Genomic DNA, 15,655 nt, shown 5'->3' on the forward strand with positions numbered 1-15,655 from the left:
CCCCACCCAGACGACACGGAAACTTGTGCTCGCCTTCCTCTCCCGGGGATTTTACAACGATCCTTCCCCCCCACCCCCCACACACACACCCCCTACTCCTCCCCGGAATTCAAGCGAATTGACTGAAATAATGTTCCCCAGGTTGGAGAAGGGGCTGGATTTGTGACACGTCACCTCCACTCCAATTCGGGAACTCTGGCATCCCCTCAACTTTCGCGAGGAAACTTCGCGCTGAGGGGAGGGGGTTTCCCCCAACCTCCGCTGTAATTTGCTCCCAATTTCTTGAAAGACAATCTGTTCTCATTTTTCGTCGCGAGGGAGGAGGGGAGAGGGGGTGGGGGGGGGGAGAGTTAAAGGGCCGGGTTGTTAAAGATGCTTTGGAGTTTGGCTTTGTGTTGGAGACGCGGCTGGAGGTGGCAGCGCCCGGCATGGAACGGAGGCGGTGGTTCACCTTGACCACTCCACCCCGCGGGGTTGACGGGGCTCCGGGGGATTCCAACACTGAACTGTGCGAGGATCCCCCCCGCCCCAAGTCCGCCTTGAAATCAAAGCAACATCCCTTCCGCCCAGTCCCAGACGGTAAGAATCAATCACTAGTTTTTTTTTAAGTGTGTTAACATTAATAAATAGCCATGTCTGGTGTTAGCGAGACTGGGAACTGAGAAGATCCCATTAATAAGTGATGGGGGCATTAATTTAATTGCATTCATTTATATTTGTTGCAAAAAAAGACATCAATACTTCAGCAACTGTGAGTTGTTGGCATTCTCGCCATAAATAATGAATTGTCCTTGTCGAGTGTCACAGGGAGAGAAGAAATCGACGCATTTTTTGCAAGCTTAGCTTCTCCCTTCAAACATTTCGCTGTCGGGGCGAGACTGCGGGAAGTGACCGGCTTCGGCTCGGTGGAAATTGCAAAATAAACGCCTTGGTAAACGGGTGGAAGAATCCCCGAGTTTTTTTTTCTCCCCGTCCCTGTGAGGGTGTTTTTTCTTTAAAAAGCCGGCGTGAAACTGATCCCTGTGTAAGAGCCATTAAGTATAAAGATTGTGGAGGAAATTTGACCCGTCCTGTCTTTTTTTCTCTCTCTCCTCTCTTCCCCTTTTTGGGTCCCTGCCCCAGTTCAAGCATCCACCTCTGGTGCAACTCCTCAAGCAAACACACACACACACACACACACACACACACACTATTGCCCTCTCTTTTCGGCAGAGTTCTGGTCGCTGTGAACATGTCCCGAAGTCGGGGGACACGGTCCTGAGGAATCTCGCTTCCCAGTCACAGCTGCCAGGGCATGTGGCGAAGAGAAACGACGTGGTGAGAGCATCAGCGACCGCCTGCCATTCATGCCGTTTGTCAAAGCTCAAAGGTTAGAACGGTCTTCCTGACTTTAAAGACGTGCGAGTCCCCCCACCCCACCGGGTGAGCAATTCTCCCCCTCCTCGTTGCAATTATTGGCGTTTAATTGTGTATGAAGCCTGGTGGAAGTCGGAGTGCGGTTGTTCTCAACAGCTTCGTGTTTACACGTAGTTTCTGCGGAGTCACTTTTGCTTTCAGGCCAAGTTTTTAGGTCTTTTTTTTAAAATTTATTTCTTCTCCCTGGCAATTTATTTTAAATCTGGCCCCGTTTGCCAAGTGTGTCCGTCCTCCGTGCGCCCCCCCCCCCCCCCCAACCTCCTCTCTGTTCACAATCTGTTGGCGGTGGACGCTGGAACATTTTAAGAGACTCTCGGGATGAAAAAGTTAGGGGTAGGAGGGTCTGGCGTCTTTGGTAGGAATGGATAGGTGCTCTGTGTTCACCTGGTTCCTTGCTGGGAGAAGCAGCGGGCGAGTGGGATCAGGCTGCGGTCAGTCCGATCACCAGTTCCCCTGACAGCGCGGTGAAGTTCAGGAGGCATTTACAATGCGCGCTCTCTCTCTCTCTCTCTCTTTCTCTCTCTTTCTCTCTCTCTCTCTCCCCCCTCCCTCTCCCATTCTCTCTATCTCTCGCTCGCTCTCTCCGTCTCCCCCTCTCCCTCTCCCTTTCTCTCTCCTCGCTCGCTCTCTTCCTTCTCCCCCTCTCTCTCCCTCTCTCTCCCCCATCCTCCCTCCCCCATCCTCCCTCCCCATCCTCCCTCACTCTTCCTCCCTCTCTCTTCCTCCCTCTCTCTTCCTCCCTCTCTCTTCCTCCCTCTCTCTGTCTCTCTCTCCTTCTCTCCCCCCTCTCTTCATCCTTCTTTTTCTCTTCCTCTCTTCTTTTTCTCTTCCTCTCCCTCTCTCTTTCTCTCTCTCCCCTCTCTCTTCTCTCTCACCTCCTCCCTCTCCTCCCTCCCTCTCTCCCTCCCTCTCTTCATCCCTCCCTCCCTCTCTTCCTCCCTCCCTCTCTTCCTCCCTCCCTCTCTTCCTCCTCCTCCCTCTCTTCCTCCCCTCCCTTTCTAACCTCCCTCCCTCTCTTCCTCCCTCCCTTTCTAACCTCCCTCCCCTCTCTTCCTCCCTCCCTCCCTCTCTTCCTCCCTCCCTCCCTCTCTTCCTCCCTCCCTCTCTTCCTCCCTCCCTTCTTCTTCCTCCTCTCCCTCTCTCCCTCCCTCCCTCTCTCCCTCCCTCCCTCTCTCGCTCCCTCCCTCCCTCTCTCCCTCCCTCCCTCTCTCGCTCCCTCCCTCCCTCTCTCCCTCCCTCTTGTGTCTCTCCTCAATCACTATCAATCTCTCTGTCTCTCTCTGTCCCTCTTTCTCTCTCTCTATCGCTCTCTCTCTCACTCTCTCTCTCTCTCACTCTCTCCTGTCCCCGCTCTCTCTCTCCCTCTCTCTGTCACTCTGCCCCTCTCTTCCCTCGCTCTCTTCCCTCGCTCTCTCCCTCGCTCTCATCCCTCGCTCTCTCCCCTCTCTCCCCCTCTCTCCCCCTCTCTCCCCCCTCTCTCCCCCTCTCTCCCCCCCTCTCCCCCCCCCTCTCTCCGCCCTCCCTCCCCCCTCCCTCTCCCCCTCCCTCTCCCCCCCTCCCACTCCCCCCTCATCACCCCCCCCCTCCCACTCCCGCCTCCCTCTCCCCCCTCCCCATCCCTCTCTCTCCCTCCTCCTCTTCCTCCCTCCCTCCCTCTTGTGTGACTCTCTCTCTCTTCAATTACTCTATCTCTCTATGTCTCTCTCTGTCCCTCTCTCTCCTTCTCTCTCCCTCTCTCTATCGCTCTCTTCCCTCTCTTGTTACTCTCCCGCCTCTCTTCCTCGCTCTCATCCCTCTGTCTCTCCCCCTCTGTCTTCTCCCCCTCTCTCCTCCCCCTCTCTCCTCCCCCTCTCTCCTCCCCCCCTCTCCTCCCCCCTCTCTCCTCCCCCCCTCTCTCCTCCCCCTCTCTCCTCCCCCCTCTCTCCTCCCCCCTCTCTCCTCCCCCCCTCTCTCCTCCCCCTCTCCTCCTCCCCTCTCCTCCTCCCTCTCTCCTCCCCCCTCTCTCCTCCCCCTCTCTCCTCCCCCTCTCTTCCTCCCCCTCTCTCCTCCCCCCTCTCTCCTCCCCCCTCTCTCCTCCCCCTCTCCCCCCTCCCCCCTCCCCTCTCCCCTCCCCCTCCCCCTCCCCCCTCTCTCCCTCCCCCTCTCCCCCTACCCCCTCCCTCTCCCCTCTCTCTCCTCCCCCTCTCTCTCTCTCCTCCCCCCTCTCCCTCCTCCCCCTCTCCCTCCTCCCCCTCTCTCCCCCCTCCCCCCTCCCCCTCCCCCTCCTCCCCCTCCCCCTCCCCTCCCCCTCTCTCGATCCTCCCCCTCTCTCCTCCCCGCTCTCTTCCTCCCCCCCTCTCCTCCCCCCCTCTCCTCCCCCCCTCTTCCTCCCCTCCTCTCCTGCCCCCCTCTCCTCCCCCCTCTCCTCCCCCCTCTCCTCCCCCCCTCCTCCCCCCTCTCCTCCCCCCCTCTCCTCCCCCCTCTCCTCCCCCCTCCTCCCCCCCTCTCCTCCCCCCCTCTCCTCCCCCCCCTTTCCTCCCCCCCTCTCTCCTCCCCCCTCTCTCCTCCCCCCCTCTCTCCTCCCCCCCTCTCTCCTCCCCCCCTCTCTCCTCCCCCCCTCTCTCCTCCCCCCTCTCTCCTCCCCCCCCTCTCCTCCCCCCCTCTCTCCTCCCCCCTCTCTTCTCCCCCTCTCTTCTCCCCCTCTCTCCTCCCCCTCTCTCCTCCCCCCTCTCTCTCCTCCCCCCTCTCTCTCCTCCCCCCTCTCTCTCCTCCCCCCTCTCTCTCCTCCCCCCCTCTCTTCTCCCCTCTCTCTCTTCTCCCCCTCTCTCTCTACCCCTCTGTCTCTCTCTTCTCCTCTCTCTCTCTGTCCCTCTCTCTGTCTCTCTCTCCCCCTCTCTATGTCTGTCTGTCTCTCTCTCTCTCTCTCTCCCTGTCTCTCCCCCTCTATCTCTCTCTCTCTACCCCCTCTATCTCTCTCTGTGCCCGTCTCTCTGTCTCTCTCCCTCTCTCTCACTGTCCCTCTCTCTGACTCTGTCCCTTTCTCTGTCTCTGTCCTCGATGCAAAACTCGTAGACACAACATACATACAGACAAACAATTCACATGCTGCACAAGTATTCATATTTATATATAAATATTGTTTTGTACAAATCACAGTTGGGGTGTGAGCAGTTCCTTTGGTCATTCAGCATTCTCGCTGCCCGTGGGAAGAAGCTGTTCCTCAGCCTGGCGGTGCTGGCTCTGATCCTCCTGTATCTCTTCCCTGACGGAAGCAGCTGAAAGATGCTATGTGTAGGGTGGAAGGGGTCCTCGATGATTCTGTGTGCCCTCTTTAGACAGCGATCCCGGTAGATCACCTCGGTGGGGGGAGAAGGTGACACCATTGATCCTCTCTACCACTGTTATGGTCCTGTGGATGTTATTACGTTCCCAACACCTTTTAATTTCTTGCCAATTAAAATATTTCCTGCTGTTTTTCTAAGCAGTGTGGATGACCTCACATTTTTTTCCAGAGGTATTCCTATCTGTCATGACTTTTTCTGCTCACCCAATCTGTCATTCTGAGGTCTCTGTTCATCCTTCACACACACTCCTGAATATACTACATGTAGATCTTCTCCAACCATAGAACACTACAGCACCGAAACAGGCCCCTTTGGCCCTTCTAATCTGTGCCAAACCATTTATTTTGCCTAATCCCATTGACCTGCACCCAGTCACAGTTTATTCCTAATCATGTGAACAGCTAGGTCCCCGTCATTAGATGTGGCTTTCTGAACCTTCCTGCTCACATGCTCATTCTGTGTCAGTATAATACAGACCTCACTCCATTGACCATTGAGGGCTCCACCGTTGAGGTCGTCAAGAGCATCAAGTTCCTTGGAATGCCTTTGGTGGAAAATCTCACCTGGTCCCTTAACACCCAGCGCCTCTACTTCCTGAGAAGGCTGAGGAAAGTCCATCTCCCATCCTCACCACATTCTACAGAGGATGTATTGAGAGTGTCCTGTGCAACTGCATCGCCTCCCGATTTGGAAGCTGTACCTCCTCGGACCACAAGACCCTGCAGAGAAGAGTGAGGTCAGCGGAAAAAAATAATTGGGGGACCTCTTCCTACCACCAGGGACATGTACAACTCTCACTGCAGGCAAAAGGCAATAAACATTGTGAAGGTCTCCACATGCCCCTCACATAAACTGTTCTCCCTTCTGCCATCTGGTAGGAGGTACCATAGCATCCGGGTCCTTACGACCAGATTGGGCAACAGTTTTCTCCCCCAAGCCATCAGGCTCCTGAATTCCCAGATCATATGTCCATAGATTACCTTGGTACCGGGGTCTCTTACAGTAGTTTCTTAATTTTTAATATTTAATATTTTAATACTTCTAACATATTAAATGTGCTTCTATCTTGTCTTTACTGTGCAAACATGAATGAACGATAAATACCATGTTTAGTGACACCTTCCCATGGGGCTGAATGTTTAACAATTTGCCTATCAAATATTGAAATGGCTGGATAGAGTGGATGTAGAGAATGATGTTTCCAGTGGTGGGAGAGTCTAGGACCAGAGGGTAGAGCCTCAGAATAAAAGGATGCCCCTTTAGAACAGAGATGAAGCATAATTTCTTCTCAGAGAGTGGCGAATCTGCAGAATTCTTTGCCAGTGTTGGCTGTGGAGGCCAAGTCATGGGCTAGATTGAAAGCAGAGGTTCTTGGCGAGTAAGAATGTCAAAGGTTATGGGAAGATGGGGTTGAGGAGCAATGAGCCTGTCTTCCTCTAGCAGTCGCTGGCAGACGTAGTCAAACTTCACCCCAGCCACACAGGCAACCCGCATCAACTCTTTCATGTACTGGTCCGCCAATACTGGACCCCTGCATTCTCGCCCCAGATTGTGCATGGCCTGAAAGGTTGCTGTTTTCTCGAGGCCAGGAGGTACCGTGAGTAGACTTTGCTTACCCGCGGTTTGTAGAGGTTGCAGAGCACACTCATGGTGGCGGGGTAAGTCGTACAGCCCCTGAGCGCCATGTGCACATGGCGGCTGACCCTCGCTCGCAGTAGCTTGAGTTTCTTCTCATCAGAGTCCACGAGGTCCTCAGAAGCTTCCAGGAAGTCTGTGAAGGACTCGATCCACTGTTTGTACAGCTCTGGGGCTCCGGGCATCTGTGGGTCGGGTCGCAGCAGTTTGTCCATTCCATGTGGCAGATTTAAAGTGTTATACACTCTATCAATGACTCCAAAGCTGTAGAGTGAGAAACAATATTACAGTTGAGACTTGTAGCGGGCCCGATTCCAAGTGCTCGACTGAGGACAGGGGGAGGGAGGTCAACCTTTATTCCAGGGTCACAAGGGGATGAGTTACCAGGGAGCGAGTCACCAGTGGGGAGCAGGCCTGCTCCCCATGGACTTGTATCATCATAGTGCCCCCTACCTTCATGTATGCACAGAACGCCTTAGAGTTTTCCTTAATCCTTAATCTTGCTTGTCGAGATCTTCTTGTGCCCCCTTCTCGCTCTCTCAAGTTCTTTTCCCATATAATTCTCACGGACCCTTCCTCTCTTTTTGCTTCCCAAACCTTCTGTCTGCTTCTTTTTTCCCCTTAATTGGCTGCCTGAACTCTCATGGTTCCCTTATGCTACCATCTTTTCTCTGTCTCCGTGGGACAAGTCTATCCAGAGCCCCGCACAAGTGGTCCCTAAACATCCTCCACGTTACCTCTGTGCTTTTTTTCCCCTCCCAAGAGCATCTGTTCCCAGTTTTCTCGCCTCAGTTCCTGCCTAATCCCATGGAGAATGTGCAAACTCCACACAGACCACCCCCGTGGTCAGGATCAATTCCAATCTGTAGACCCATGAGGCAGCGAATGTACTCGCCCACAGCGCCCCCTTGTTACAATATCCAGTTTATTCATGGACTTTTGCTGGTGAAAATTTGGCAATGCAATTGCCTAATATTGCAAGGCCTTGACTGGCTGCAAAGAGCTTCTGTGGTTGGGAAATACCAACACTTTGTTTCATTCAGGTTGACCTCCCACATTCTGGTCAGTGCTTGGCTGAGGCACACGGGATTTGTTGCGTGGGAAGTTTGGAATGCTCCCAGCGGTGCACCAGATCCCTTTGCAAACACCTGCCGGTCGAACAACTGCACAGATAGCCTCATCAAACACTGGGCCTTCCTTTCGCAAAGCAATGCTCTACTTTTTCAGAGATTGTTGTTTCATTTAATGAGGTAACTTAAAAAAAAGTTCCATTGTGGGTAATTAATCTCAGAGGAGCTGTTCTGAAAAATCATACTTCAATTGAACGGAGATTTGGTCATTTTAAGAGGATGAAATATTAGCTCTGCTGATTCGATTGGATTCACATCCGGGGGTGCGAACTGTGCAGATATACTGCAATATCAGAGTTAAATTACGAAAGTAGGTTGCCATCATCTGGACATACAATCCCTGGGCGAACGATTTGCAGAATGGATACAGGAAATAATTTCCTCTTTCAGCCCAACACCCATATTTCAGTTAAAAGCCCTGGCATCTGGTACCTATGGGGATTGGTAGATGTGCGGATAAGTGAATTTTCCGGTTGCTTGAGTTTGTGCTGCGAGATGGGCGAACTAACGGTGAGGTGCGCCAATTTTAAACTTCTGTATTTTTTACCTATTTATTTTCCCCAATTTTTTTTTTGTTGGCCAGTTGCTTAAAATCGGGTTACCGTATTAACCTTGGACAAAGGATAGTTTAGTGGTGGAATCGGGCAGTGCTTATTGCTGTGGTTAAAATCTACGTCACGCTCCCTGAGAATTCCATAGACTTGATATACAGTAATGTTAACAGCCAAGATCACCAGGACTTTTTTTGATGTGGTTGACTCGCTCTGCTCTCTTATGGTGTTGCGGTAGAAAACAGACCAACCGAATGTCAGGGCAGGCCTTAAAGGTTCAATGTTTTCTTATCCCAACATTTAGAATCAGAATTTATGGTTATGACAAGTCATGAAATTTGGTGTTTTGCGGCAGCGTTATAGAGCAAACATTCATATTATAACCATCTTAGGACATTACTATAAAATAATAGAGCACGAAAAGTGAGGCTGTGTCTGTGGTTCATTGATGATTCAGGAGCCTGATGGCAGAGGGGAAGAAGCTCTCTTTGTGCTGCTGAGGGCTCGTGTTCAGGCTCTCATTTACATTAAATCCCAGATTTTGGTGGACAAGTGTAAAACGTGAAAGTCTGCAGGACACCGTGATTGCTGGAAATGCTGGAGAAACTCAGGAGGTACTTCATATAGCAAAGATAAAGATAAAAATATGCCGGGGTTATAGGTTCTTCTTTCTTTGGCTTGGCTTTGCGGACGAAGATTTATGGAGGGGGTAAATGTCCACGTCAGCTGCAGGCTCGTTTGTGGCTGACAAGTCCGATGCGGGACAGGCAGACACGGTTGCAGCGGTTGCAGGGGAAAATTGGTTGGTTGGGGTTGGGTGTTAGGTTTTTCCTCCTCACTGACAAAAGACAAAGGAGGAAAAACCCAACACCCAACCCCAACCAACCAATTTTCCCCTGCAACCGCTGCAACCGTGTGTGCCTAAGTATGTACCTGTGCGCATGCGCGCGCAATATAGCAAAGATAAAGATAAAAATATGCCGGGGTTATAGATTAATGGGATGTAAATTGGGCAGCATGGACTCGTGGGCCAAAATGGCCTGTCAATGTCCCGTATGCCTAAATTAAAAATAACCAATGATTCTGGCTTGAGCCCCTTCATCAAGGTAGGACAGCATGTACTGTCCCACCCTGACCACCCTGATTGGAGGAACAACACCTTATTTTCCGTCTGGGCCCCCTCCAGCCAGATGGCATGAATGTCGACTCTGCTCAATATTGCTCATCTTTTCTTTCCCCTTTCCAGTTCTCCCCTCCCTTCCCCCTCTACCAACCCAGCCATCCCTCCTCCCCCTGATCACTGCTGTCCCCTCCCTCTCATCTGCCTTTGCCACCCCCCCGGCCCATCTTTTTGTTTGGATGCCTGCCAACGTTCTCTCACACCTTGATGAAGAACTCAAGCCCGAAATGTCGGTTCTACGTTTTTACCTTTGCTGCATCAAGGACCTTACTTGACTTGCTGAGTTTCTCCAGCATTTTGTGTTTTTACTGTGAAAATGTAGGCAGGCACCCAAACAAAAGGGCCTGGACAGTAAGTGGGCAGCACGGCATTGGTGTGGGTAGAACCACTGCCTCACAGCTCCAGTAACCCACCTTCAACCTTGAGCACTGTCTATGTGGAGTTAGCACATTCTCCCTCTGACCTTATGGGCTCCCCCCCTCCCCCTCGCATCCCCTCCCCCCCCTCCACTGCCGGCTCCCCCAGTGTGAGGGTGAAGGGCCGAATCTGAAGGTGGATGGGAATGTGGAGCCTACAGTATACAGTTGGTTGGGGCAGGGTACGTAGATGGTTGCTACACACAGTGGGCTGAGGGGCCTGTTCCCTTGTTGGATGACACCACCACAGTGATCACCTTCCTCCTGCACAAAACTGAAGGTGAAAAATCCAGCAAAGTGTCCGTTTCTGACCCTGCGCCTGGATCTACTGGTGAGGATTGCTTCAGGCCCATCGGACTGTGGCTCAGACTGATTCACTCAGATCCAGGAGTGGTGGAGGGATTCGACATTCACCAGGGATTGCAGCAAAGATGGATTCACAACAAGAACAGCTTTCATTTACGCAGAAGAAAGCCTTTGGCCCACTAAATCAAAAGCTGCTTGACAGATGTGGTATTGAACCTTTTTTTTTGGAATACTCACAAGAGATTCAAATGTGATAAAGTCGCACAGATGTGAACGCAGATGGCGCAAGAAATGTTGGTTCAAGGAGAGCGTTGAAGGATGGGGAATTCCAGACCTTAGGTGCCTGACGGCTGAAGGAGGTGTCACTAAAATGCTGCCCGAACTTTGAGATCCCGCATGGCTCTCGGGTTGGCATGGGAGAGGTTACAACTTCAGCTTGCTGGGGCAGGAATGGCAGTGGCAGTGGTGGGGGGAGGGTGCGCTAACATTCGAAAAAGGGGAGCGAGAGATCCAAACCAGTTGGGGATACGATTGGAGAACTGATCCACTGTCCAGGCAGGTTCAGAGAATGGGCTTTTTCATAGATCCAGATATTCCCAGAGGGTGATTACAGGCCAACACTGGTGAGTCTGAATTACAGATGAAGATCCTTCTCTATGGAAAGTAGTGAGCCCAGATGTGTTTTATGACGACTGTATTTTCCCAGATAGCATCACTAATTTTTATTCCAGATATGTGTCACTGTTGGAATTAAAATTCCATTCCTACTGTGGTGGGATTTGAACTCCTGTACTCTGGATTAGAATAGCTTTGGCATCTGGAGCCATCCAGTAATTTAAACATCTTACTGATGTACCCAGGATGAAGGACAGTCTGCAATACAGGTATACCCTGCTTTACGACAACTCGAATTACAAAAATTCGCTTTTACGAAGAAAACCACGTTCGGTTTTATGAAAGGGCTTTCGTTTTTATGGAAATATCCTCCAACGGTCTTCGCTACACGCCATTTTGGTTTATGAAAGGTTTCAAAGGAATGCTCTAGTTTCGTAAAGCGGGGTATACCCTTACCTCCTTTTGGCCTTGGGAGAATCTGGATCCACGTGATCAGAAACTTGACTCAAGCCTTTCATGAGGACCTCAGGAGGGGCAAGGGCTCACCACCATGAAAAGAGTCGAAACGGATAAAATTAGAAGTTAAAATCCTTCATTCATTTCTGAGTTGATGAATACAGCTGAGATTAACAAAGGATTTGAAGTTGTGGCGGGACCAGACTTTCGCAATGATCTGATGGGGCTCAAGGGAGTGGGTCCAGGATAACTGGGCCCTGCAGAGCTGAAGTAACGCTGTTAACAAAGCACAGTGGTGCAGTTGGCAGAGCCAGTGCTCAGCCCGAGGATCTGGATTCAATCCAGCCCTCTAGTGCAATGCGAGTGGAGTTTGCACAATCTCCCTGCTTTTGCCTGCATTACAGTCCCCTCCCACATCCTGGATAGTTATTCTTTAAAATAAAATCTGGAAGGATAAGGAAGTGTTCTGTCACACTACGATTGGCTGGGCGCAGATTGGCTGCCCCATCTTCTACGTTGCACCCGTGGTCGCACTCCTCATGTTGTTGAATTTTGGTGGATCCTAAGGGAGGAAAGAAGTGCTATGGCACCTCTTGGCCTTGGGAGATTCTGAATGCAGACGACCAGAAACTTTACTCAGACATGAAGTGAGGAGATACACCCTCTGTGTGACCCCCATTGGGGACGGGAAGCAAGGGGGTCTGCATTTTTCTTAACCTGATACCTCTGCCCTGAGGAGGAAGAGCTGCCAGATACAAGAGGCAGTCATTCTCCATCGCACAGCATCCTGGTCTCCCCTATGTCGGGGAGACTGGGCGCAGACTGGGAGATGGCTTGGTTGAGCACCTCGGCTCTGTCCGCTGCAATAGTGTGGATCTCCCAGAGCCCACCAACTTCAGTTCTCCACCCCATTCCCTCGCTGACATGTCTGTCTGTGGTCTCTTGCACTGCCAGACTGAGACCACCAGCAAATTGGAGGTGCAGCCCCTCATCTTCCGACTGGGCCCCCTCCAACAGGACGGCATTAACATGGATTTTTCTGGCTTTTGTACACAACCACCCCCCCCCCACCCTTATTCCCCCATCACCTTCCCCCAGCTGTGTCTCTCCCTTCCCCATCTCCTTTCGCACAGACATGATCAATACTCCCTCCTCCCCTTCTCGTATCCAATGAACACCTTGTGTGAGTCTGGCCTCTTCCCCCAGCCGGCACTGTCTGTATTCAGAGATTTCCTGCATCTGGCTCATTCTGCTTATTCCTTGTAGAAAGCGTCAGGCCCGAAACATCGGCGATAGATCTTTGCTTTTTAAGGATGCTGAAAGACCTCCAGCATCTCGGTGTGTATTTACTACTTTTGAGTTTCACCTTCTCGCCAAGGCTCAGTCAGTAATTAGGACGTATTTTTCACATCTAATTACCACTTTAATAAAATAGTTTCTGACACCATAAAATGTTGTTGCCATCCAAACAAGAAAAAGAGATGTGCCTTTTTTTGAAAATGTTAGGCATACAGCACGCTAACAAGGCCCTTCGGCCCACGAGTTCCATGCCACCCAATTTACAATCCATTAACCTAAAACCCCCAGTATGTTATTTGAAGGGTGGGAGGAAACCGGAGCCCCCCACCCAGAGAAAATCCACACAGTCACGGGGAGAACGTGCAAGCTCCTTACGGACAGCGTGGGATTTGAACCCCAGTCCAGTCCCACTCGCTGGCATTGTAAAGGCATTGCACTAAACCTAACCCCACAACTACTGATCGATCAGAGGTCGCTGCTTTTACACAGGGAGGCAAATGAGTTCTCAGGGTAACGAGGAGGATGACTCCTCCAGATAAGGCAGACCAGGGCCCCTCTACCTCAGAACATGGGGTCTGAGATGAGCTATCTTCATGCAGAGGATTGCAGTCTTCCTTCCAGTGAGCTGCAGGCTCAATTTGAAAGGGACCCAGCCTTGTTGCAGGCTCTGTTCTGCAAACGGGTGTCAAGTCGCCTCCTTCCACTGTGGACTGTGAGGAGTTTGCCCCTCGATTTATTCGTAGCTTTGGAGTACAGCTTACTGAGTTATTTGCAAAACCCCTCTTCTGAGGAGGTGTTTTTCTGCTGATGTATTGAATCTTTGCGAATCCTTTTGATTGTTACGACACAGAAGGCAGCCATTGAGCCATGATCTCTCTCAAGGCAGCGATCCATTTCCCTCTTGTTTCCTGCTGCTCCTGCCACATTCTAATTAAAAAAAATTTTTTGACATACAGGTCCTTCCAGCCTATGAGCCCTTTCCGCCCAATTAACCTACAGCCCCTGGTATGTTTTGAACGGTGGGAGGAAACCAGAGCCCCCGGAGGAAACCCTTGCAGACACGGGGAGAACATGCAAATTCCTTACAGACAGCGCCAGATTCGAACATGGGTCACTGGCGCTGTAACAGCGTTTTGCACTAACCGCTGCCCTTTGCATTTCCATCAACATTCTCTAAGGAACAATTTTAGGTGCCAATTAACCTGTTCGAATCCTTTGACCACCACCCCCCCACCTTCCCCAAATCCCGAGCACCCACTGGGGACAGGAAACCCCACGCAGTCACCATGCAAACTCCATGCAGACTGCAGCCAAGCTCCAGATCGAACCCACAACACCTTGTTACCCATTTTACAAACCCCTGCTGTCCTCCAGTTCATCAAGTTCACTGATCACCACAAGCTCCTTTGGCACTAGGTCTATTTCTCAGAGACTGCGGCGACTACACAGGCTCCCACACCTGTCCCAGCAATTTGACTGGGTTCCAGCTACTGCTGGTTCAAGTTTTGTCACCTCTTAGCCAGATAGATTGTATTCTGAGTGAGAATTTATGTTCAATCATCTGCATTTTCATATTGAAATTTTATTTCGTCCAGATCAATTTGAGAATTGTTATTGCACTGTTGCTTCCCTGGAGTGTAGAAGAATGAGGGGAGATTTGGTAGAGGTATACAAATTTATGCTGGGTATAGACAGAGTAACATTTTCCACTGGAGTTCGGTGAGATACAAACCGGGGGACATGGGTTAAAGACGAAAAGGGGCAATATTAAGGGAATTTCTTAACATCAAGAGTGGTGGGAGTATGGAAATGAGCTGGTGGCTGAGGTGATGAATGTGGGGTCAATTTTAACATTTAAGAAATTTTTTTTGACAGGGGTATGGAATAAGTGTGGAGGGATATGGAGTTTATATTGCAAAGATAAAGGTTTCAGATTTATTGTCAGACTACATGACATCACATACAGCCCTGAGATTCTTTTTCCTGTGGGTGAGGCAGAACTACCACTAATTTGTAATGCAAAAATAAACTGTACACATGTAAACAAATAGAGAAATGTAAACAAACTGACTGTGCCATACAGAGAGTAAGTGTAAGGGTCCTTCAATGAGTCCCTGATGGAGTTTGTCATTAAGGAGTCTGATGGTGGAGGGGGAGCAGGTGTTCCTGAATCTGGTGGTGCGAGTCTTGTGCCATCGATACCTGTTTGGACACTGCCTTCATTTACCTCGATGAAGGGCTTGAGCCTGAAATGTTGGGTCTTTGTCTTTGACCTGCTGAGTTTCTCCAACATTGTGTTTTTAATTCAATCATGCTCCTTTTTTACTCAAGGAGGGATATGGACTGGGTGCAGGTCAGTGGGACCAGGCACAGACTAGAAGGGCTGAAGGACCTGTTTCTGTGTTGTAATGTCCTATGGTTTCATCCAGCTAGGAAGGTCTCCCCAATTCTGAGAATGGGAAATGAGAAGAAAGAACGATGTAGCTGTTGTTAGTGTTCAGGGGTGTGCTATTAATTAAATGATCGTGTTTCTCATTGGAGTGGAAGGAATTACAACAGCTGTATTTCTACTGATGTTATTCTAACTCCCTCATGGTGTCACAGCAACCTTTCCCCCACTCCCCTATTGCCGTGCGTTAGTGATTATATCGCTATTGATCCTAATCCAGCTTCCCCACATTATCCATCAGTAATTCCATTCCCCCACTGCTTTGTCCTATTGACTGGCTCTCATTGTTGGTAATTCTGCACCCTCAGTGACCCCTGAGGCAGGCACCTGTGCAAAATGGTCCCAAAGGCAGGGAGGTAATAGGTGGATAAGGGAGGGAGGGCACCACAGCAAATGGGGGGAGGGGTGCGGCTCTGTGAATGGAGAGGGAAGGGGAAGGAGAACTGGAGGAAAGAAGACCGAGGGATGGGGAGTGGGCTGGCAGAAACCAGAGTCGTCGGTGCTAATGCCATCCAATTGGAACGTTCGGTGTTGCTCCAATTTATGGGTGGCCTTGGTTTGACAGTGCACAAAGCTAAGGACAGCCCACTCCCTGGGAAATTTTCAGGGCCACAGGGAATGAGTTGGAGAGCGAGTTGGACTAGATTATTTGATATAGAGTGGCTCTGTGGATTGATGGTTGAAGTGGCCTCTTTCAAATTCAAGTTTATTATCAACATACAATTGTATAAATACCACTGGGTGAAACAGCGTTGTTTGGTCCTCGGTGTAAAAACATGCAGACAATTAGATAGACATAGCACTGATCTTTAGAAGTGATTTATATGCAGTACATGTATGAAAATAAATAAATGAATAGTTTTGAATTTATAAATTAAA

At 50.5% G+C, this 15,655-nt stretch overlaps 1 protein-coding gene across 2 annotated transcripts in view; it reads left to right on the top strand.

Moving 5' to 3' along the window:
* Positions 1-388: 388 nt before the first annotated feature.
* Positions 389-15,655, top strand: part of LOC138748904 (neurotrophin-4-like) — a 34,129-nt gene continuing 18,862 nt past the window's right edge. The window contains exons 1-2 of one of the 2 annotated variants that reach the window (XM_069909818.1): positions 389-579; positions 1,213-1,369. The gene's annotated coding sequence lies outside the window, so the exon portion shown is untranslated. The remainder of the gene's footprint in view (positions 580-1,212; positions 1,370-15,655) is intronic. The other variant, XM_069909819.1, reaches the window with a different exon arrangement.

This window comes from Narcine bancroftii, chromosome 13 (assembly GCF_036971445.1).
Source record: "Narcine bancroftii isolate sNarBan1 chromosome 13, sNarBan1.hap1, whole genome shotgun sequence".
Classification (NCBI taxonomy): domain Eukaryota; kingdom Metazoa; phylum Chordata; class Chondrichthyes; order Torpediniformes; family Narcinidae; genus Narcine; species Narcine bancroftii.